Source organism: Diabrotica undecimpunctata, chromosome 9, assembly GCF_040954645.1.
Source record: "Diabrotica undecimpunctata isolate CICGRU chromosome 9, icDiaUnde3, whole genome shotgun sequence".
Lineage (NCBI taxonomy): Eukaryota > Metazoa > Arthropoda > Insecta > Coleoptera > Chrysomelidae > Diabrotica > Diabrotica undecimpunctata.
In genome coordinates this window covers 95,773,455-95,800,685 of record NC_092811.1, presented here as the reverse complement: position 1 = coordinate 95,800,685, position 27,231 = coordinate 95,773,455, and the positions used below count along the sequence as shown (strand labels likewise).

Sequence of the window (27,231 nt, the reverse complement as noted above, 5' to 3'; positions counted from 1 at the left end):
TAATACCTCTGTGTTGGTCACTCTGTCTGTCCAAGGTATTCTCAGTATGCGTCGATACAGCCACATTTCTAGAGCCGCTAACTTCTTTATAGTTGCTGCTGTTAACGTCCACCCTTCAACTCCGTAAAGTAGCGTAGAGAGTACGTAGCATTTCGTGGCGCGCCATCGGAGGTTAACGCTTAGGTGGCGGTTGCTTAAGAGCTTTCTCATTTTGATGAATTTGGATCTTGCTATTTCAATTCGGATCTTAATCTCTACATCTGGGTCCCACTTATCATTTACTGTATATCCCAGATATTTAAATCGGTGTACTCTTTCAATACGTTCGGCTTCAATATTCAGGTCGATATGTTGAATGTTCTTTTTACTGATCACCATAAATTTAGTTTTCTTTCTATTGATCTTCAGTCCAAATTGGTTGCCAATTGTATTTACTCTATTTAACATCATCTGTAAATCTTCGATATTATCGGCCAGTATAACAGTATCATCTGCATATCGCAAATTATTGCTTGTCAAATTTAAGGTGATACTTGACAAATTTGTCCACTTGCGTAGAAAATTAAGTGAGAACGCATTCGGAGGAAAAGAGATACATAATGCGCTCGGTCTCTTCGCCTCGTTGGTACACTCCATACTACAAGATTACAGAGAGTGACCTTATTTATTAATGGAACTTCTATGATATGTCTATATTGTACGTTATTTTGACGTTTCAATTTTTCCTTCTGAAATTGTTCTCAAAATACAAAATATTGTGTTTTTGTTACTTGGTAAAAAAATTCTTCTAATAATTATATTTTATTTGACTCATTAATATTGACCACAGCGGCAGTTTTTTCGAACACTTCTATAAATGTCTCGTTCTGTAATTTTATAAGAGGAATATTGGCAGAGATGAAAGCTTTACATTTGCGTTACAGTAAACTGTAAAAGAATAAAAGAACAGTAGTTCTAAATTTTAGTAAGTCATAAATATTTTAATCTGTTGTTTATTTATTTACAATAGAATAATACCAGCCCCGTTGGAATGGCTGTCAACATCCGGTATTTAGTTACTAAACTGTATAACTTTCCCGAATATTTTATTTTTGTAAGGAGATTTTGTAAAAATATATCCTATAAAATATATCTCAAATAGTGACTGAGTTGTCAATATGAATAAGTCAGATAAAATAAAATTATTAGAAGAATTTTTTTACCAAGTAACAAAAACAAAATTTGTTTAATTTATTGATACTTCGTATTTTGAGTTAACAATTTCCAAAGTGGAACTCGAAACTTCAAAATAAACTTATTTTAAACTAAAATTGTGGCTTATTCCCAATAAAAATAGTGAATTACATTATTATGCCACAAGAAAATAGCCTAAGAATAATTTTTATTTTAAATAAAAACACACACACACACACCCACACACACACACACACACACACACACACACACACACACACACACACACACACACACACACACACACACACACACACACACACACACACACACACACACACACACACACACACACACACACACACACACACACACACACACACACACACACACACACACACACACACACACACACACACACACACACACACACACACACACACACACACACACACACACACACACACACACACACACACACACACACACACACACACACACACACACACACACACACACACACACACACACACACACACACACACACACACACACACACACACACACACACACACACACACACACACACACACACACACACACACACACACACACACACACACACACACACACACACACACACACACACACACACACACACACACACACACACACACACACACACACACACACACACACACACACACACACACACACACACACACACACACACACACACACACACACACACACACACACACACACACACACACACACACACACACACACACACACACACACACACACACACACACACACACACACACACACACACACACACACACACACACACACACACACACACACACACACACACACACACACACACACACACACACACACACACACACACACACACACACACACACACACACACACACACACACACACACACACACACACACACACACACACACACACACACACACACACACACACACACACACACACACACACACACACACACACACACACACACACACACACACACACACACACACACACACACACACACACACACACACACACACACACACACACACACACACACACACACACACACACACACACACACACACACACACACACACACACACACACACACACACACACACACACACACACACACACACACACACACACCTATACACGTTTCGCAATATTTGTGGCATCACATACTATATCCTCAATTGTGGCAAATCGGTGTAAACATACCATGATACTGGCACCCGTCGTGCAGAGTGTTTATGGATAGGAATTGCTTTGATACACTCCATGGTTCTAATATTATCGACGAATATAATTGTGGCACCGGATTCCACAATTATTTTGTCATCAGAAACTGTGTGCAAAAGATGCCACAAATATATCTGTAACACATTTTCTGTGTTTGGGGGTTCCATAAGTATTGCTGTATATACAGTGTGTTTGAAAGCCATGTTGCCATATTTGTTATAGGAATAAGTTGGTGCTTTACCTTTTCTGTGATACGGATACTCTGTTGGCTACTATTATATTTTTTTATTTAGTGTACGATAGTGTTATAATATTTTAGAATTAAATATAAGAAAACTAAAAACGTCTTCGACTATAGTTACTATAAAGATCTTCGAAATGCAGTTACTAACGCAGTCCGTCTGGAGAAGAATGGTTAGGTACTTAAATTATCGGTCTGCTTCTTTGATTAAAAAAGATCTTTGGAAAGCTATGACGTTATTCAAAATTGTAAATAAACCAGTTATAGAGATCCCTCATGAGCTTAAAGATCCTGTATCTATAAATAATTATTTTACATCTGTCTTTAGCCCTGTAAATTGTTGTCCTGAGACAACCCAATTGTATCAGTCAAATATTTTCAACCCAGATATTGTTTTCTCGTTTAAAATGGCCACTATTGATGAAGTTAAATTCGGAAGCTGTTGGATATGGATGTGATAATATTTCTGCAAATATGCTACAACTCTCCCTTTCTATTACTGCTCCTTATATTACGCACATTATAAATTGTTCTTTGGAGGTAGGTTATTTTCCGGACACTTGGAAATACGCTTTGGTAAAACCACTGCCCAAATCAAATAAACCTGAATCACTTAATGATCTTCGCCCAAAATAAGCATTTTACCGGGACTGTCAAAAATTTTAGAAAAGGTTATCTATAAACAGATATACGATTATATTTTTAGAAATAATGTAGTTACGTATATACAATCAGGATTTAGAAAAGAGTTTAGTACAACGACTCTGCTTCTTGACTTAACAGATAATATACTTCGATCATTTGATGCAGGAAAAGCAACCTCAGTCATCGTGCTTGATTTTTCTAAAGCCTTCGACACTATTGATCACGCTCTTCTGTGTGCTAAATTGAAATATTTTGGATTTAATGATACCTCCTTACAGTTTTTCAAATTTTGTTTGGTAAATCGTTATCAAAAGTCATAATCGATAATAATTCATCAGAATTTGCATCTGTCAATTCAGAGGTGCCTCAATTTTCGGTACTTGGTCCTCTTCTTTTTTAAATATATATTTCCGATCTGTATAAATCTTTAAATAATCTGAAATTGCACTCTTTTGTAGATGACACGCAACTGTATTTCTCTTTTGAACCTAACACTGTTCAGGATAACTTAAAACTAATTATAAAAAATGAACCTCTAAAAAATGTTAATAGTTGTAGAAACTTAGGAGTCATATATGACTGTACGCTACGTTTTCAAGAGCATGTCACCCTTTTAGTAAAAAAATGCTATTTAGTTATGCGTCAACTGTATAGAAGTACGGGCATTTTAAACTTTAAATTGCGTAAGTTACTTTGTGCAACTATCGTAATGTCAATTCTTAATTATGGGCTCTTGGTATTTTACCCTTGCTTAGATCAGGTTACGAAATTAAAGTTGCAAAAAATTCAAAATAATTGTTGCAGATTTGTCTTTGGCATAAGAAAATATGATCGTATATCATGCAAAATAAAAGAACTTCAATGGTTAACCATAGATAATTTATACAAATATCACCTCGCCTCATTGATATATCGAATTATTTCGTCGTCAAATCCTATTTATTTAAAGAACAAATTAGTATTTCGTGGAGACGCTCATAATCTGGATCTGAGATATCCTCATAGTCTTATGCTGCCAAGATATAGACTAGCTATTTTCCAGCGATCGTTTACTTACAACGCTGTTTTAGTGTTTAATAGTTTAACAAAAAATTTAAGAGGTAAATCTCTTGATTTCATGAAGCGGCATTATAAGAAATTTTTACCTACAATCGCAGTAACGTTATTATTATTATATAGTATATTGTTGTCGTTATTGTTACCATTAGAATTTTTTTTGTTTTTATTTATCATTCATATCATTTATCACATAACATTACAAATTATTTTCTTTATCTTATTTTTCTAGTAGCCACATGACTATTTCTATCATTTCAATATTATATTATCATTTATGTCAATTTATAAATCATTTTTTTTTCATGTTCTACTTATTTCAAACTGACTTTGTAAACTTGAGGTCAAGTGGAGTAGCTCTAGCTAGACTTCGCCTCATGTATCTCGTGTTTGTAAATTTTTACAGACTAAATAAAGGCAATTTATTATTATTATTACTATTATATATAATAAAATATAATATATGTGGATCCCCCTGTATAATAGAATAGAGTTATTTCTGTCCTTTAAAAAAAATATTGAAAACGATGACAGCCGTCGACTTTTAATACATATAAATGTGTGCCTTTTAAGGAAAAATTTAAATGTGCAGGGTAATTCACGCATGCCTAGCATACTGCATAAGTTTTATTTTTAATAGACTTCCCTGTATATTTTTTATTTTTAAAAGCTGCTTAATAACCTGATCTCGACAAACTATATCTTGTATTATGTAGGGTCTATTATGAATAATACAGGGTGGAATTTTAAAATTATACAGTGTGTAAACCACTCATGGAATACAATTGTTTGCGTCCTTATTTTAGAAAATTATAAAAAAACCGCCTCACCTGTTACTTTTAAATTCAAATGTGCTCTTTAAACATGAATTTAAATGTACAAGATGATTCATGAGAGCAGAAGATTCAAGGACACAAACAATTTTATTCCATAAGTGGTTTCCACACTGTTTAATTTCAACATATTAACTACCCTTTAATACTCATAATAGACTCTACATGACATAGTTGGTTGAGATCGGGTTATTAAGGAGCTTTTAAGAATAGTAAAATATACAATAAGTTCCATTAAAAGTAAAGCTTTTAGACTATGGTAGGCTTGCCTGAGTCACCTTTTCCAGTATATTTAAAAAGCGCATATTTATATTCGACGTGCTTCAGCATTTTTTATAGGACCATTAAGCTTGCGGGGGCACATAAGCTAAATCCGATTTAACCTTTGCAATATTTTTTCACCGATTTTTCACTAATTTTTGACCACCAAACCACCCTTAAGTGGAGTAATTCTGCTGCCTTAAAGTTCAAGCTAGCAGAATTTAAACAAAAAACTTTTTGTCTATGACATTTTTTTTTCACACATTTTTCACTAATTAATTACTACCATCATAATTTTTCACCACCGAACCACCCTTAAGGGGAGCGATTCTCCTGGCATACGGTTCAAACTGGCAGAATTTAAAAAAATATATTTTTGCCTATGCCATATTTTTTCACCCATTTATAAATTATAACTTTTAAATAAAATAAAAAGTGTTCTGTTCTGCTCCCCTAAACTAATCTTGGAACGTCTGAGGTGAATAGGGCATGTAATGCGGATGGAACAAAATGACCCAGCTAGAAAACGCTCCTTGATAGACCCATTGGTCAGAGAAGAAGAGGAAGACCTAGAACAAGGTTCCTTGATAACATCGATAAAGACATGAAAAATATGGGAATACGTGCTTGGCGGAGAGAGAAAGGCGAGGGTTGGGGACGACTGGAGAGAAATTCTTGAGGAGGCTAGGACCCACGTAAGGTTGTAAAGACGGAATGATGATAAACCAATCTTATTTGAAAACGTTACTGCTAGCTTAATATCCGAGCCAGTGGAATTGGAAAAAAAATATTTTTGAAATGCCACAGTGTTCTGCTAGGATTTTACAAATTCATTACCACCCTAGTAATTATTCTCCCCTCAATTTACTCCTATCGGAAGTCAATAATTCTGTTACGTTAAAATTTAAAAAGAAAAAATATTCTTTAAAATTTCACCGCCCTGTACTTATAACTGAAATAAAACAGTAGTGTTCTGCTGTTAAGTTTTTACTAAACTTTGACCATCCTAATCATTTTCCCCCCTAAATCAATCTTATTTAGTAAAGTTCTTACTAGCTTAATATTCGAGACAGCGAAATTTAAAAAAATAGTTTTAAAATACCATCATGTTCTGATAGGTTTTTGTGAATTTATTACCACCCTAGTAATTTTTCACCCCTTAACTAACCCATTAATACCCCAATACTCTGTGAATTTTTACCTATATGCAACTGACAATAAATATAATATCGACATAAAATTAAATAATATAAATATATTTAAATTTTTGAAATGCAGCTAATATAAATCTATTTTACTACTCAAATAATCTAAACTAGCTGTTCTGTCCAACTTGTAATTTCCGTCTTATTTGAATATTCTTAAAATATTTATCTGCTAAAATGTTTTCCAAGTAATATAAACTCTTTATGTTATACAACTAACCTAAACAGTATATTTAATACCTTTATTATTTAAATAATAATAAAATATTTAATACCTAAGCTTTTTTCCAAATTTTCAGGTACCTATCCGGTATCTTTTAACAATAGGTGTGCAAGGTGTCTCGATCCGCCTTTACAATTAGCTAATTAAAGTAATGGATGTAATAAAATTATTGGAATTTGAATATTTCTTACCTGCTAAGTATTATGTTAAATATAACAATTCCATTGTATTTACTAAAACTCAACTTGATTTCAGTTATTTTATATTCATAAAAGGGTACTCACGACGCGAAACCGAGTAACTTTTTTAAAACAGTTAAAATTTATAATTTTTGTAACAAAGTATTTTCATATTTTCAATATTTAGACTATTCTATATTTAAAATATTCAATATATTTAAACATTTAAAAAGTATATATTATTTAGCACCGAGTAACATTTGAGAATGCTTTTTAATTTAAGTAGTCGAGAAAAAAATGACTAGTCTGTTAAAAATATAGTAAAACACAAAAAATATAGTAAATGTGTGGCTGATAGAATTGGTGTGGTTGATTAACATTTAGTAAAAACGTGTAGTTGGTTAACATTTACTAAAAACAGATCAGTTTCTTATTTTGAATAAAGTGCAGTATAATTACAAAAAAATTCTACCCCTTTAATTTTAACCTACCAGAATTATTGACTCCTCACTAGGGTTAGTCTTGGGATAAAAAATTACTAAAGTACTAATAAATTCGTAAAAACCTAGAAGAATACTGTGATATTTCAAAATTTTCTTTTTTAATTCACTGCCTCGAAAATTAAGCTAGCGGAAACGTTTCCAAATAAGATTGATTTAGGGGTGGAAAATTATCAGGGTGGTCAAGGTTTAGTAAAAACTTAAAACACTTTTTCAATTTAGTTATAAGTGGAAGACGGTGAAATTGCAAAAGAAGATTTTTTCACTTTAATATTATCCCAACAGAATTATTGACTTCCCATAAGGGGTAGTTGAGAAGTGATAAATTACTAGGGTGGCAATAAATTCATAAAAATCTAGCAGGACACTGTGGTATTTCAAAAATATATTTTTTTAATTTCGCTGGCTCGAATAATAAGTTTGCGGGAACTTTTCCGAATAAGATTGGTTTAGAGGTGGAAAATTCTCATAGTGGTCAGAGTTTAGTAAAAACATAACATAACACTGTTTTATTTCAGTACAAGTAGAAGATGGTGACATTGTAAAAAAGATTTTTTCACTTTAAATTTTAACCAGAGTTATTGACATTTTATAAGGTCTACTGAACATAAAATCGCTACTTTTAAAAAGACGATCTAGAAGCAGTCGAAGTTAATAATTTTTGTTTAAATTGCTTAATAACACGATAACGATTTATTTTTTTATTGTATGTTATTATCATTTTTTCTTTAAACGTCGATTTCGAACGTCGAAAAATTGTTTGTTGACGAACATTGACAGATCCTGAGCATTGTTTTTAAATGGAATGTTCCATACTTTATTACATAAATGGATAGGTTCTTCTGAGAGAAGAAGATTGATACAATTACTATAGCGTTATCAAATCATATTAGAAAATTGGGGAAGAAAAATCCGGCCTACAATGGGACTCGAACCCACACCTTTTTGTCTGGCATACACAGCCTGATTTTTGTCTTTGAATTTCAAAATATTATTTGATACTAATCTCGATCAGATCAGAAAGTAAACAATAAATGCTATAGTGTTTTGATAATTGGTTCTTGAGTTAAAAAACGGCAAATTGTATAAAAACGCTTAAATTTGACAGCCGTCATTTTTGTGGCAACGCTTTGATTTGTGTTTAAAGTTATTATATAAACCTCTAAAAAGAGGGTATCATATAATCTCCCATTATATTTAAAAAAAGATCCAAGATTAGCATTTTGAAATACTTATTTGCAATAACTGAGGGAGATGTTTGAAAAGCATTTTATATCATTTGACTCTAAAATTATAGTTTTCTAAGATTTAAAAAAAATTCTTCAATTAAAAATAAAATAGTTTCCATATGTCCGAAAATGTATAGTGAGGACTCTACCAACAATAATTCCAAAAGTTTTTCTCAAGGCTGGTCGGAAGCAATTCTTGTGATAAGTCTTTTATTCATTGATAATGGAAAGTTCATGCAGCTGCTATTTCAACTCCAATTTTAAATTGTCTTAGACTTAATAAAAATTTTAACTTGAATAACTCACAACAGACCCTTTAATTTGATCTAAAATTTAAGGCATAGTATTTCAGTTTTCTTTATACTTAAAAGTTTATTTTTCACATAACTATTCGCAACTGGGTCATAATATGCACCAAATTTCAATTTAATCGGTTTCGTAGATTCGAAATACATTTTGTGTAACAGAGTCAGACGGACGGATGAATAGACGACCAATTTTATATTTTTTTATACGGGTCTACAGAACTCTTAAAGTGTAATTTTCATAAGTCAAACTTACATAATTTGCATGAAAAGTAGGTGTGAAAAGTTATACGAATGGCCACATCACATCACTGAATATAGAAAACTTTATTTTAATTAGTATGTGATACCCAATCTAACTATAATGTTTGGAGAAATAATACGCTTTTTTTTTAAGTTAGTATTCCTTTAATCTTTCCATAAATTAATATTCTATTATTTCTGGTCAACATCGCCATCGCGTATAAGAAAATTGTTGCACTTTTGTGGCACCTTTCACACACTTACACGTTTTATTCCCAAAATCGAAATAAAAATCATTTTATTTCAACTGAAATGGGCAACACCGCAAGGCCATCTCAGAGGGCGCCACTTTACGACCACGCCCACGATGCCACAATTACGTGTGTAAATTCAATCTGCCTCAACCTGATTTCTGGCAACATACGCAGAATCGGCGTAATACAATTTTTATTTAAGCTCTATTCGATCCTATGTATTAAAAACAATATCTCTTAAAAGCACATGAGAAAAAATTCCACAAAATACCACAATTTACGAAGTTACCATAATACAGGAATATGTTCACACACGTTACCACAAATATCGGTGCACACACACACACACACACACACACACACACACACACACACACACACACACACACACACACACACACACACACACACACACACACACACACACACACACACACACACACACACACACACACACACACACACACACACACACACACACACACACACACACACACACACACACACACACACACACACACACACACACACACACACACACACACACACACACACACACACACACACACACACACACACACACACACACACACACACACACACACACACACACACACACACACACACACACACACACACACACACACACACACACACACACACACACACACACACACACACACACACACACACACACACACACACACACACACACACACACACACACACACACACACACACACACACACACACACACACACACACACACACACACACACACACACACACACACACACACACACACACACACACACACACACACACACACACACACACACACACACACACACACACACACACACACACACACACACACACACACACACACACACACACACACACACACACACACACACACACACACACACACACACACACACACACACACACACACACACACACACACACACACACACACACACACACACACACACACACACACACACACACACACACACACACACACACACACACACACACACACACACACACACACACACACACACACACACACACACACACACACACACACACACACACACACACACACACACACACACACACACACACACACACACACACACACACACACACACACACACACACACACACACACACACACACACACACACACACACACACACACACACACACACACACACACACACACACACACACACACACACACACACACACACACACACACACACACACACACACACACACACACACACACACACACACACACACACACACACACACACACACACACACACAAGCATACAACCCAGCTCCTACAGAGATATGTGTGTTAACCATTTCTTCATTTCGTCTTTTCTACACCCCATAGTGGGACATTTTTGCACTTGGACATTGTGGTATGATGCATTGTCTATAACCAATACACTACGGGCTGGTATATTAGGAATAAGTTTTTCATGAATCCATTTTTTATAATTATTATAGTTCATTTCGCTATGATAATCTCCAGACTTCGTACCAGAGTTAAATGTCAAAAAAGCGTTTTTTATGAACCCCATTTGGCCTCCGGCGTGAACAATAATCAGCCTTTGCCCTTTGGATACTGGCTTGTGCAAACCTTCTGTGGTATTGTCTTCCCAGTATCTGTCATGGGTATGAGAGGAATGAATATAAGTTTCATCCATGTAAATTATGGGCCGATTTTCTTCCCTATATTGTTTAATCTGAGAAACTTCTTCCGGAGCACTTGTATATCGGCTTTTTCCATTATGATTTTCCTGTTATTCTTCTCTTTCTTCCATCGAAATTCCATATCTCTCATCACTTTTCTCAAAGTTTCATGCGACCCTGTATAAATATTGTCTTCATTAATTTTTTTGTTATATGTCACAATGTAGGAACTCGTTTTTCCGTGACATAATAATTTATTATTATACGACGACGTAAACCTTTGTCAAAATCGGCCAAGTTGGATTTTGGGGCAGATCTCATTCTTTTGTTAGGCGTCGAAAATTATGTAGAAGCATCTTCTTCTATATTTTTCATTTCACGAGAGATCCGTTTTATAGTGGCTATACTTAACTCTCGTTGCTAAGGAAGCACGCTCTTGAACTTTTTTAAAATCTTTAACATGCGAATTTTGCATCACTTCTCTCTGCATAAAAATAATTACATTTGCTATTACCTCCCTCGTTTGTCCAGACAAGACTTTAATTTCTAATTTTGAATGAAAATCCATGTTTATAATTTAAAATACTTAATAAACAAAAATTAATATTAATTATTATTAATAATAAACTAAAATACAAAAATTATTTACAAAGTCAAATCTATTGTAATACGATATTTCTTCAATACACAGTAACTTTAAACATAAGTAAAATAAAAAAAACTTTGTCGCAGACTATACAAGTACCTTGCACTTCGAAGGGCCAAGAAATAATAACGACGAATTGTGTTGTGGTCGAATGCGCATCGTGGGTGGAGCCTAATTTCAAATCGGCCAAGTATCACGTTAAATTTGACAAGCAATACTTATTGGTACGCCATTAATCTAAGCTAAGATAATGTGACCCCTAGATATTTAAACTCCATCACGTGTTCTATTATCTGGCCTTCCAGCTCCAATTAACATCTTAGTAAATTTGCTGTTGTAACCATGCATTTTGTCTTTTTTGGGGAAATTAACATGTTAAATTTTCTGGCGGTTATATTAAATTGGCGCAGCATACGTTGTAAATTATCTTCACTTTGAGAGATTAGTATTGCATCGTCTGCATAGCAGATTATTTTAACTTGTTTTTCTCCCTTTTGGTATTCTTTTTTGATTCTTAACTTTTCTCATTATTTCATCCATAATCAGGTTGAACAATAGAGGACTCAGGGAAGCTCCTTGTCTTATCCCATTGCCAGCTTCAATAGAGTCGGTTAGTTCTTCTTCTACTTTTACTTTTTATATATACATTTATTAGTGTGTAAAATTTGTAAAAATTGTCTGCCATTATGTTTTTTATGTTATAAAAAAACTTCCTCTATAACCAGGCACAGAATGTCAGCAACTGAACACACTACAGGCTAAAAGTTAAATCGAGATAACAAGCTACTGGAATGGACAGGTTACGCATTCTGTTGATAAAAAAATTAACTTAATTTTATTTGAAAGCACGGTCTGAGAGACCGTGGAAACCGACAGGTTTAAAAAACATTCTTGAACCAAATGGATAAAAATAGTACTGGATATAGGCCAACGCAAATAACTAAATTTTTATACAGAAAAGTCTATATTATTATGGCATATAGACAGAATTATGCATCAAGTTAACGAGTATAATTCAATAATTTTAACTTTTTCTAGAAGTTTAAATTTACTGCACATCAGATTATTAAGTTTTAACCGCGATATTTTTGTTCCTTGCTGAAATGATTTGTGATTTAACTGAAAGTTAATTACTGGGTATATCCATAATGGCGAATCAATAATCAAATTTGCAATAAAACATTTTATTTACCGGCAGTAATCTGGTTAGTACATATATTGCATATACGCATAATGACGAACAATAAAATACACACAATCTCCATAAAATTTCGTGACAGCAGAATTTATTCGATCATAAAATATATTGCTAAAAAAATAAATTAATTTCAGCCGGTGTTTAATAATAATTGTTGAAATCCGTAAAGGATTTTAAATTTATGAAATAACATTCGCTTGTTTATTGTTAATAAAACCTTGATTAAATTCATTTATTAATTTTCCCGTTTGTTTGATACAAAATTTTATTGCCTATAGATCTTGTGAGAGTTTACTGTTATGGAAAAAAACAGTGGAAAAAAGTTGTCTTTCCTATTAGCCCCATTAAATTTTTCCTATAGTAGTTAACGTTGAAAATAAAACAAGGTTTCTTAATGTTTCAACATTTGCAACCAAATTTGTAATCATCCGTTCATTACCCCCCAGCGTTGTACAATATGTTTTCTTGAATTGTGGTCTATTATTATTTTAACAAAAATATAGGGTAGGTGGGAGTAAAAATCCGCACTTTATGTATATGGAATATTTCTCACACTAATACCTATATCTACAAATATAAAATGATAGCTAAATAGCTTAAAAAAATTTACAGAGCAAAGTACAATATTTAACAAATGGCATTCTTGACTTATTAAGCCTCCAGTTGCTAACCTATCGTCTCTGAGACCGACAGCACCGAAATTTGCTGAAAACCGCAGATCCGTTTCGATACAAAGGCTGTGCATCCCAGTAGCTTCTTGGAAATACGATTTCTATTTAGTGTAACATTGGTGTTGACAGAGTGTGTGCATTTTCCCACTAGATTTAAAACTGGTCTCTGGGACCGAGGTTAGTAAACCTGTTATTTTTCTATTATAAACTTCTTACTACAGTTCTCTGACTTACTACCTCGGTCACTTAATGAGGAACAGCAAAAGGTATGGGTTGCTGCAATTATTTCTACAAGGAAAAGTAGAAGGAACACGGGGACCAGGAAGGCAAAGAATTTCCTGGCTAAAAATCTACGTACGTGTTTCAACACAACAATCACAAATCTCTTCATAGTCGCAGTTTGCAAAATACAGATTGCCATGAGGGTCGCCAGCATCTGAAAAGGATATGCTCTAAAGGAAGAAGAACTACAGCTCTCTTTTTGATGTTTGTTTTTAGTAGAATAACGTAACTTTTGTCACAGCATAATTTTCATGGAGATTGGAGATTATAAAAGAGAACAAGAGAGAATTCAAATGCTATGGAATGAGTTAGAGGATGAGTCTGACAATCAACAAACACAAGACGATGACGATGACGATTATAAGAGCCTTGTTTTTGACGAATTAGAAACTCAAGACCGCAATACTGACACTAAGAAAGAATTTGAAAGAAATGCTTCAAATAAAAATCTCGGCAACAATGGCCTTCAGCTTCCTTATTTTCTCGGAAAAGATAAAATTATCAGATGAAATAAGCATTTTTCTTTTCGAATTTCTCTATGCACCCTTATCCAAAATCGTGTAATGTAAGTGCCTGGCTTGAGAGGAGTTGCAAAACAAAAAAGAGTATCCTTCGCAATTTGGAGTTTATTTTTTATGCCGGATATATTGGATATTATCGGATTCCAATAAATATATTTTAACAAAATACCTTTAAATATTTTTTTATGGAATAAAATGATTATACACTGGAGACCATATAGTTACAAACGAAAAAATGTGGACGGCCACAAATGAGATGGCAGATGACTTAAAGAAACACGCAGGCCCGAAGTGGACACAAACTGTCTACAATAGAGAGACGTGCAAGAAGGAAGAGGAGGCCTATGTCCAAAATTGGACAGCAAGGGCTGTATAGATAGATAGATAGACCTATAAATATATTTTACTGAAAGAGTACGCCCAGACCTATAAAGCTACGGTTTGTTAGAACAGTGCGCAGCGCGCAGCATACACGAGCAGAATTTGTTCTACTCGACCCACGGCAGTTTTGGGTGAGTCGGTTTATTAGAATAATTCGCATAAATATTCTGTCGCTCTGAAAATAAGTTCAGAAATTAGTTTCACATTTATTCTCTCAAGGGTTGTACGTTTAAAAAAATAAATTCTCGCAAACTTAACGCAATAATTTTATTACTCCAAGAAGAGGAGGAAGAAGAAGAGTTGATAACGTTAAATTTAAATAAAAGAAATAAAAATGTAAACGAAATTTTTTCATGTCTTAATACAGAAAGTGCTTTTAAATTAACAGTCGAAGAAAGATTGTTTCAAAACCAGGAAAAATTTCGGTAATATTTTAGACTTTCCAGGGAGTTGTACTAGATCCACTAGTCTTTCATCTTCCTCGGGAGAAAATTTAGTAGACATCACTTAATTATTACAATAATAATAACAATATAAAAATACAATTATAATTTCGGTATAGATGTGTAACCTGTGAGCTCAGCTGAACGTTTGCGTCCAAATTAAATCGCAGTTGATTCCAGCGCACACCGTCGACGTACACGGCTATCGGTTTGCGGTGCGCGCAGCTCAGCAAAACCTAACAAACCGTTCTCATAGAGAACCATTACTTTGATTTTGACGAACGTGCGCGGCGTTCGACTGACTGTGAGTTATGCGTCGCTCACTGTTCTAACAAACCATAGCTTAAGACAGCTTGTCCGATTTACGTAACTGAGCTAAAGGCATTTCTGGGATATCTGTACATAGCAGCTGCTAACAAGAGTAACCACCAAAATCCTGCTCACCTCTTTAGAGCTAGTAGGATGTCAATGGAGATATTTTATATCGATTGACAATGTCCCTAGAAAGGTTTAGGTTTTTAGTAATACATATTATTATGCGTTTTGATGATAAAACTACTCTAAAAGAGCGCCAAAAACGTGACAAACTAGCCGCAATAAGAAAATTTTTTGGTCTTTTTTAGCACTCAGCTACCAAAACATTATTCGATATCCCATTTTACACACAAAAGTCACGGTACCAAGTATATAGCTAATTTACTTGGTACCGTGTGTAAACCCCTCTCGTCCATGTTGTAAATTCTATTGGCTAGAAATTTATATTTCTCCAAAGCAAATTTTAATATTGGAAAATACTGTTGTATTTGAACGCGTTGGTGTTAATTGATGATTCTAGCATCCGATTTTCATAGCTACACTAATCTTTCGTGGTGTATATACTGAAAAACGGTTTCGTTTCATGAAGTTTGTTGTCCAATCCCTAGTAGCTAATTTTATTTGCTTAGAAAATTTATACTGGATATCATCTCTTTCTGGAAACTGATTTTAGCCCAGAAAGGCAAGCGATTTTAGGGTGAGTCCATAGAAAGGCAAAATGTAAAGCTTTACAATGAACCACTATTTTGCTTTTTCTGCTCTGGAGTAAATACACATTAAAAGCTACTTAAGAAATTAACGTTGCTGTCATCTTTTAACCTTTTTTGAATTGAGGATTTATCATAGATAACAGTTCTAACTATTACTCTTATTGATATAGTCAAGTCGTCAGAGAGTTGACCCATAAAAATCATACAAACAAGCTGAATTTTGCAGAGAATATTAATTTTATGACCCAAAAAAAGATGTAAAAATATTTACCACTTATACCCCTTGATTACCCTTAAAACCCTCCTCGCAGGGGGTAAAAACGCAAGAAAATCGATTTACCAAGAACCTGTAAACCATAGAAAACAATGTTTCAAACAAAAAATGTAGCTGAGATAATTTTAAACAAAAATGTTTATAAGCATTTTTTGTGTAGAATGAACCGTTCTCTTAGAAACAACGCTTGAAGCTACCGTCGATTTTACATGTCAGTTACGCGCGCGAAATCAATGTTCAATAAAATTTGTATCAGCGTGACAGTAAAAATTTGATATCTTTTGATCTGCAGCTTTCGTATGCCGTTTTTTATTTTGCCGGGAATAAACTCAGGTTTTATACAGGTGTTAAATATATAAACGTGGCGCGATTTTTGTCAATTTTTATAATTCTCACGAGATAAAATATATAGATTCTATAAAATCTAATTGATTGAAAGTTGTTATTCATTACGTCTGTATCAAAAAGAAGTAGTTCTTTAAATTTCACAAAAAGGGAAACTTTTATAAATATTAATGAAAACTGGAAGTTTTAAATAAAGAGAATGATCGAAACAGTGACAAAGAAGAGTGAGAAAGGTCAATTATGATTGAATTATGATCTGAAAAATAATTAAAAATTAAAATATTAAAAATTGAATTATAATTAAAACAAAAATTTGCTCAAGAATATTTGTAATAAATATACTGTACAAAAGCGTTGTTTTTTATTGTCGTTTATATTAAATAAGTAAATTTAAACTATACACAAATTTTAAGAATACAGAACAGAATATGCTAAACTAATATATTTATGAATAATATATGTACAATAATTATAAAAATGCAAAGTAATGAAACTGTCCCAAACCCTTCTTTCATGCGTCACTAATTTTGACGTCATATAGGATTTTAAGAATGTCGAGAATTATTGCATGACATTTTAGTTAAATCTGACAGGTGCAGAATCGTAATCAGCTAAATTTGAACAGGTTATTTTTTTTAAAATGTGGAGTAAAAACTTTAAGAATTCAATTTTTTTTTTAATTTACGTATTAGAGGTCCCATCCTGTATAAAAAATTTTATTGCGTATATTATATTGGAACAGCAGTTCGTAATAATTTATTTATGGATTTATTATTATTTATTACAAACACTATGGAACTGGAATGTTTGTTTATTTACAATAACGCTTCCTCCTATAGAATCTTTTAAGAGTTGACTGCGAGATAAAAAAATTTACTGGCAATTACAAGGCATCAAAGTCAAAGCAAACATTCCTGTGATAAAATAGCATTGATTGAGATTAGTCATATTTGGATAAGTAATTTTCGGATAAGTTTCTATAGCAGCCAATAGTTTAATTTTGGGAAGATTTATCATTAAATAGTGAAAATAGTTTAAATAGTGAAGCAGTTGATTTTTGAGTTATTCTACCAGTTCCGGTATGTAGATGAAATAGTGGAGTTTAGTCAAAAAACAAGATACCGAATGTAAGTTTACCTTCTTTTTTTATGAATAACAAAAATGAATATTATATTTCAAACAATCCACAATCCGATGCAGAATCTGATTCATTAAAATCAATGATTACAGGGGATATGTGGCTGGCATCAATTATATCTTACATTTCAATAAAATGTGGTTCTAAAAAGAACCGTTTTAATACATATAAATATCCATAACGGTAATAGTTTAAGATATTTTCTCAATATCAGTCCTGAATTCACAATCTGATTCAGTATCTGATTCGTTAAAATCAATAATTATTAGGGATATGTGGCTCGCATCAATTTTTTGGCTGTCTCCCAGTATTCATTAATGATATCTTCTGCATGTCTTACATATTCCTTCCATATTTCTGGAGTAACCTTAAAAATTTAACCACAATTATTATCCAATTATTATCTACGAATATTAGTACGCTTGAATTACCTGCTCTAATCTTCTTCTTCTTCAGGTGCCATCTCTGCTACGGAGGTTGGCAATCATCATAGCTATTTTAATTTTTAAGGCAGTAGCTCTAATAAAATAGTTGTTTTGAGCTGCATCCAAACCATTCTCTCAGGTTCTTAAGCCATGAAATTCGTCTTTTTCCGATGCTTCTTCTGCCATCTATCATTCCTTGCATTATGAGTCGCAGGATGCCATACTTCTCGCCTCACATCACATGTCCGAGATACTGTAGCTTTCTTTCTTTAATTGTAAGTTCAACTTCCTTCTCTTTACCTATTCTTCTCAGTACTTCATTGTCCGTAACTCTATCTACCCAGGAAACCCTCATAATTCTTCTATAGGTCCACATTTAAAAGACGTTAAGTCGTCTCATTATGTTTAGATTCAATGTCCATGATTCCACTCTCTAGTATAGTACACTGTATACATAACATTTTGTTAGGCGTACTTTAAGAGCTAATGCCACATAGGACCTTTTTCATTTTCATAAAATTAGAACGTGCTTTTTTGATTTTGACTTTGATTTCTGCAGTGTAGTCATTATTTTCTGTTATAAGTTTTCCTAGGTAAGTGTACTTTTTTATTCTTTCAACCTGCTGGCCCTCTACTATCAAGATTTCGTTGGTATTATGGTTGTCCGTACTTCCTACTACACATTACTATTTTACTTATGAGTCTTTCCAGGTCTTGTAAACTATCGGCTATTATTACTGTATCATCTGCAATGTTGTTAACTAAGACTCCATTTACTCTTATGCCGACTGTTTCATCTTTCAGAGTTTATCGAATTACCTCTTCAGAATAAGCGTTAAATAACAGAGGTGATAGTATACAGCCTTGCTTGACTCCTGTCTTTATTTCCATTTCTTTAGATGTCTATTTTTCAATTCGTACTATTGCTCGCTGATTATAATAAAGGTTTGTTATTAGCCTTAAATCTCTTTCATCTAGCTTTTTATTTTTTAGACTTTCCATGAGTCGGTAATGTTTTACTTTATCAAATGCTTTATTGTAGTCTATAAAACAGACCTCCTCTAATGCCTCTTTCCAAATACTTAATACAGCACTTTCATTTATAGTACCTGCAGAACTTATTTTTGCATCATAATGTCTTTTAGAATCTGACCAAACATTCTCGATTGGGTTAAACTGGCAATGATATGGAGGCAATCTCAATACTCTATGACCATGTTAAAGTGCCAGTACATCTAATCTGTAGAATAAAACAAATATAATCTCATTTATTAAATATCTCTTAATACATACTTGAAAACTTTATCTGGTAAATGTTTTTTTACCATCTCCAATAATTCAAGTTTCATCATGGTTGTTGAAACACGTTTATGTCTCCTTTTTACCCATTCTACCAAAGAGTGTTTAGACCAACTTGAATTTGGTATTTTTTGGTAAAAAACGAGATTCCACCTTTTTTTTGATAACTTCTTCTCATCCATGCATCTACTAAATGAGTTAAAATCACCATGATTAGTTGAACTCTATTCACCTTCAACTTCGTCACCTTCCACGCTATTTTTTTTTAGATTTAATTATTTGACTTTATTATTTTTGTTAAGAAAGAATATATATATATATATATATATATATATATATATATATATATATATATATATATATATATATACAATAATTTTTACCCTTAACTCCTAACATCAGAGACTCATTATATATTAACCCTCCTGTATCATTACCTATTTTACACCTAATGTCAAATTGGCGTTAATTAACGACTTTTAAACAAGGCATCCCATTAATTATCTTGTACTCATATGCCCTTTTTCTTATTTTACACCAGCTTTCTTTACTTTAACCAATCAATTACTCGAAAACGCACGCCCCTGTCGATGCACTATCAAGTTCAATGTCCACTATCATCCTCACTCGCACAAAACTAGGTTGGCCGTGTCATCAAAGTCATGTCCGGCCTTCCAGATTGCCTTGCCTGCAGAATCTTTGTAGCAATTTAGTAGATGAACAGACAATTTGTTGAACGGAGGTGACGAGAATCTTTAACGCGAATGGATTGATTCTAGGTAGTGTATGATAAATTGAAAGTAAATACATAGTTAGCTACAACGAGAATCTGTTTAAAAATTGAGGTAAAAAATGTATGTAGCGCGGAATTAATTACACATAGCAAGCTCGACTGATTAATATGGATGAAGCAAAAATTAGTATTGATTAATAGTACACGAGTGAGCGTTGTGAAAATCTATTAACTACATGGTTATAATTAAAAGGAATTGTACGTTGAACACAGCTTGAACACATCTTAGTTAATCAGAATAATAAAAAAGCTAAAACAAGGAACTGCGCAACGTTTTCAATTACTAGCAAGTTTTAAAGATATTATGTTAAAATATAATAAAACTATAACAACATTAAGGTTATGGATGTATCCATTTAACTTCCGTCAAGTAAAGATTGTATCCATAGCAAATGAATAAAGTTATAAAATTGTGGTGATAATCAGAAACCCATTATGATTGAGGTCTGAAGTATGTACTTGCTAAATTATAATCCTATTGTGATAATGCATAGAAGTTATTATTCGCAAATAAATAGTTAAACTGAATGCTCTTTAATTAGAATCCAGTGTTAAAACTTTCGAGCAACCCTGTAAAATATACTTTTAGTTGGAATTTTACCCGACATCTGGTTTACACCCCGGGAGAGGGGCTGCAGGTGGTTGCAGACAGATAACACTCTCTTCACAACATCCTTACAATAAGGACGCTAGTTTTTAATTCTATAGTTACGAAATATTTTACATGTGCCCTTTTTTTTATAACTTCAATACAGTTTAGTTTTAGTGATTTGTTTTTTTTTGTATTACGTGAAATTCCAATAAGATTTAACTTACATCCCCTACATTAATGGTCCTTTGTTCGAGCCGGATTAACCAGTTATCAAAATACATTCCATTCGAAGCTGTATTTTTTCGACGAATTTTCATCGTCCCATCCACACAGCATCGGAAGAAGGCAGGTATCGCCAAAGTCAAGGTTAGTGCATAAATAGTTTCCTATTACCCATTTTAATCCTATGGTCGTAAAAGGGTACATTTTGTATTTGATTTAATTCAGTGGAAAATATTTATCTTTAAAATCACGTATTTTACTGTTATTTATACCACATTTAGAGATTTCAATATTTTCATTTATACATTAATACACGAATATAGTACTTAGCGTCCTTAAATTTATTTCAATTTATTCATTTTCATTTATAAATTATTACAAAATTGAAATATTATCTTAACGTTTTTTATTCACTCGCAAAACTTTTATACTGTTGTGAATTTATTAAAAGGTTCAATATTTATAACACTTACGGATTTAATTTATTTCTTTATTTATATTAACTTATCTGACAATAATTTATATATATATCCGTACGTACAAATTCGCGAGCGCGGGTTCAGAATTAACTCTTCCTTCCAAATAAAATGTATTGTTATATATGCCATTGCCTTTACGCTAGAATCATCGAACAGCCTTCTCGATTAGCGGCGAAATTATAACGGTAAGGCAAACGGGTATTTTTACATCGGCTCGACCGTTTCTGGAAGGTCCTTTCAGGTAAATTTCTGCCGGCTAATAGAATACTCTCGTAAAATCTAAAAACAGAACAGCATTAGTCATAATATTTACGGTTATTTTAGGCCAGGATAATTATCGTAACATTGCCCCCCTCTTAAAAGATGGTTCCTCCTGGAACCTTGTCGGGACTGAAACCGGAACTGTATGCTGGTATCGGCAACTGGACCCTCTTTTACAACTCCCAGTTGTATAAAAATGACAAGGGACGGTTTTCTCTCCGCACCAGTAACTATGCGGATTGCAACAGACTAACACCTGGACTTCGGTGTCTTTAAAGATCTCCTCCACCATATTTCGGATAACCCTCCAATCTAATTGGCGGCACTCCAACTTTGGCATGGCTAACTTTTGCACGTCGGACTCTAGTACGTGCTCTCTCAATTGAAGTAAGGCTTCCCACACATCTCGGTAGGTAGGTTGGTCACGGGCAGTGTCTTTTGTTACCAGGTAGAAAAGGTAACGTGATGCATCTTGGAGTTTCAAGGTTTTACCGGGAGCTGGCACCTGGCATTGAAGTTCTGCAACTCGACCAAACTTCCTTCGAAAGACGGATGCCAACCCTGGTGCGTCTTTGATACTGGCCGGGATGGTAAGGGCCAGCGAGTAGTCATCGGGGAGCGCGAGTAGATCTTGCTTTTCTTCAGTGGTAACACCATGTCTTGCTTTACCGGTACCTCCATAGGCACCCATGAATTCCTCAAACGTGAGGTCAGACACGTCTTGGACTTGGTTTACTTCCACTTCTTCATCTACGTCGTGGTCACCTTCGAAAGACGCCAGCCGGTTATGGTGTACTATCATCGGCTTTCCCCTCGGAATCTTGCTTATTCGGTAGATGACAGCGTTGATCTTCTCCATGATGAGGTATGGACCTTCCCAAAACTGCTGCAATTTGGGAGAACAACCTTTTCGCTTCTTGGGATTATACAGCCATACTTTGTCGTTCTTCTTAAAGCAACCCTTTTCGGCTTGTGTATCGTACCGTTTCTTCATTCGGTCGCTAGCGATCTGAAGGTGGGAACGGACCAACTCATGTACATCGTCCATTCTTCTTCGTAATTCGATCACATAATCTTCACCTGCTACATCTTCTCCACGTCGACACCCAAATTCTAGATCACAAGGTAGTCGCATTTCGCGTCCGAATAGGACTCTGGCTGGTGTCTGGCCCGTTGATTCGTTAACAGCAGATCTGTAGGCCATTGTGAAGAACGGAAGGTATTGGTCCCAGTCTCGCTGATGATCGGACACCATCTTTGTCAAATACTTGCCAACTGTCCTATTCATTCGTTCTACCATACCATCCGATTGCGGATGATACGCGGTAGTTCTTGTTTTCTTCATGCCTAGTCTATCACATATTCCTTGGAATAGATCACTTTCAAAGTTCCTGCCTTGGTCACTATGGATCTCCAAAGGCACTCCAAATCGGCTGATATATTCTTGGATCAACTTATCTGCAACGGTGGCGGCCTTCTGGTCTGGAAGTGCATAAATCTCGACCCACTTAGTGAAGTAATCCATTACTACCAACATGTACTTGCCCCCATTTTCACTTTCTGGAAATGGCCCTGCAATGTCCAAAGCTATTCTTTCAAACGGGCTTCCAACATTATATTGTCTCATAGGAGCTCTCCTTTTCCGGTGAGGCCCGTTACTCGTAGCACAAATAGTACATTTCTTACACCAGTCTTTTACGTCGTCGGAACTGTTCATCCAATAAAACCGTTCCCGAATTCGCTGAAGGGTTTTCCTTACACCAAAATGCCCTCCCGATGGACTGTCGTGTAACTGACGAAGTACTTCGGCTATTCTGCTCTTTGGGATCACCAACTGTCTTCTTTTCTCTGAACCGTCATCATTTTCCAGGACTCGTTTGAGCAAGCCATCTTCGATGATAAATGAGTCCCACTGGGCCCAATACGTCTTAACTACTGAGCATAGGTTTGATATTTCCTGCCAAGGTGGTCGACGGTTTTCCTCTTTCCATTTTCGGATTTTCTGTATAACTGGATCTCTCTCTTGTTCTTCCCTTATCTTAGTAGGCGTCCAGTCGTCGTTGACAATCGTCGTTCTTAGCACTGCTGCTTCCTTGGATTCCGTTTTGTTGCAGTGGGAACACTCTGCGGGGCATGGCCTTCTGGAAAGAGAATCAGCATTTCTGTGGCTAACTCCGGCTCGGTGCTCAATCTTAAAATCGTATTCTTGGAGTCGTTCGATCCACCTGGCTATCTGACCCTCTGGATTCTTAAACTGCATCAACCACTTAAGGGCGGCATGGTCGGTTCGGATTAAAAACTTCCTTCCATAGAGGTATTGATAGAAGTGCTCTACTGATTTAACTACTGCTAGAAGTTCTCTTCTCGTGACGCAATAATTCCGCTCAGGTTTTGAAAGAACTTTACTAAAATATCCGAGGACTCGTTCCTGTCCTCCTTGAATCTGAGACAGCACTCCTCCAATTCCCACATTACTTGCATCCGTATCTAAGATGAACTCTCCTTCTGGCAGTGGATACCCCAAAATTGGTGCTGTTATTAAATGCTTTTTCAACGTTTCAAAGGCATTTTGGCAGTCTATATCCCAGCGGTATTCTCTTGCTTCCTCTGTAAGTCGCGTTAATGGCTTAGCGATATCTGCAAACTTCTTAATAAACCTCCGGTAGTAAGTACATAGTCCAAGAAAACTTCTCACTTGATGTTTGTCAGTTGGTTTTGGCCATTCCTTAATGGAATCGATTTTTCCCTTATCCACGGCCACTCCTTCTTTACTGACTATATGACCCAGATAATTGACTTTACCTTAAAATAGCTGGCACTTCTTGGGGTTTAGCATCAATTGGGCAGCTTTAAGTCGATTAAAAACGTTTTCTAAATTCCTCAAATGATCTTCGAATGTCTCCCCCAAGACGATTATGTCATCTAAATAAACCAGGCATGTTTTCCAAGATAACCCTCTCAACACATTTTCCATAAGCCTCTCAAATGTCGCAGGAGCATTACAAAGTCCAAATGGCATAACGTTGAATTGCCACAATCCAGATCCTGTGGTGAAGGCTGTCTTTTCTTTATCGACTGGGTCCATTTCTACCTGCCAGTATCCAGACTTCAAATCTAAAGTAGAAAACAATTTACTTCCAGCCAATGTGTCCAATGTGTCATCGATCCGAGGCAGAGGATAACTATCTTTCTTGGTAACGTTGTTCAGCAAACGGTAATCCACACAGAACCTCGTCGTTCCGTCTTTCTTCTTAACCAGGACCACCGGAGAGACCCATGGACTCGTAGAAGGTTCTATCACCCCGTCTTTCTTCATTTCCTGAACAATCGTTTCAGCTTCCTCTCTCTTCGCCTGTGGTAATCGTCGAGCTGTTTGACGAATTGGCTTAGCATTACCAGTATCAATTTTATGCTTAACAACGGTAGTTCTTCCCGTCTTTCCTCCTTTCGGTACGAAAATATCACGATACTGCCGAAGAAATTCCCTTAATTTCCTTTTCTCCATCTGATTTAGAGACTGTCCTGCAACTGCAACCATTTGGTCGAATTTGTCGTTGGAATTATCAGATGTTGTCGCCTGACGAATTATGGATGTCACAGGTACACAAGTTCCTACTTTTGTCTCTTTCTTTATGGTCACTGGGTAGTCGTTGACATTGATAAGTCTCACAGGAATTTCTTTAGCCGAAGTCACCAATTCCTTTCCAATTATGATTCCACGGCCAACCTCATCGTCGTGGTTCCAAGGCTCCATCATAACAGGTCTCCCTTCGTCTACAATTCCCTGTAGTCGCGCTACTATGATCGTTTCGCTTCTCGCAGGCACGACTGTATCTTCTGTAATGGCTGCTTGCACAGTGTTGTCATTATGTGGATGGAGAAATACCTCCTCGTTGCCAACTTTGATTACCTTATTCTTAAAATCCAATTGGAATCCATGCATATTCATTACGTCCATTCCTAATATAACATCCTCTTCGATGTCAGCAACTATAACAGTATGGACAAACTTTTCTGCCCCAATTCCCAATTGTACCTGGATTTCTCCATGAATGTTGGCATTTTCACCTGTAGCGGTCCGAAGTCGTAACCTCGTTGGTAACAGTTTCTTTCGGCTGTTTATAACTGTCGGGCGTATAATGGTTCTGGTCGCTCCGGTATCCACCAACAACGTATGCTTTTTACCATTTATGTCTCCATCTACATATACACTATCTTCACGACATTTCAAAGAAGCTATTAGTATGAGAGGGTCTTTGGAAAAGTTCTGGGTCGAAGCTGCCCCCCTAAGGCTGACCCGTTCTAGTTTTCCTGATGGTGAGTTTCTTGATTTGCGTCGTACCTAGGGTGCTTACAGGAGCTTCGTACGTGTCCTATTTCGCCACAATTCCAGCATCTGATGGTCTTCGTTTTCTTGTATGTCATGCTTTTCATCATATTAACGAGCTGGTCAAGTTTATCTTCATCTCCTTCCTCTTTTACAGTCCTAACTTTACTGTACCCGCCAGAGGCCTGCGTAGCTGACTCGTATTCGAGAGCGGCGGATAGGACATCAACCAGCGTCTTGTGACGAGCTAATCGCAGTGTTCTCTGCATTTCATGATCACGAAGACCATCAATAAACGTTTGAACGGCCAATTTTTCCATCATGTCTTCGGGAGCTGTTGGATAAGCATATCGTACTAATCTGGCAATATCTACCTCATATTCTTGAAGAGCCTCATCTTTCTTCTGTCTACGATTTTTAAGCTGTGACTGATATACATGCTCCAAATGTTCGTGGCCATATCGCATATTTAACCTCTTCTTCAGTTGTTCGAAATCATCGGTCTCCTCTACGGCTATGGTCTGAAGCACATCTAAGGCATCTCCTCGAAGGG

At 35.3% G+C, this 27,231-nt stretch overlaps 1 protein-coding gene across 2 annotated transcripts in view; it reads left to right on the top strand.

Annotated features, from left to right (window-relative positions):
- The first annotated feature begins 17,946 nt into the window (after window positions 1–17,946).
- The window catches only part of LOC140449778 (zinc finger BED domain-containing protein 5-like), a 120,833-nt gene continuing 111,548 nt past the window's right edge, over window positions 17,947–27,231 (top strand). For both annotated transcript variants that reach the window (XR_011951880.1, XM_072543122.1), the window contains exon 1: window positions 17,947–18,269. The gene's annotated coding sequence lies outside the window, so the exon portion shown is untranslated. The remainder of the gene's footprint in view (window positions 18,270–27,231) is intronic.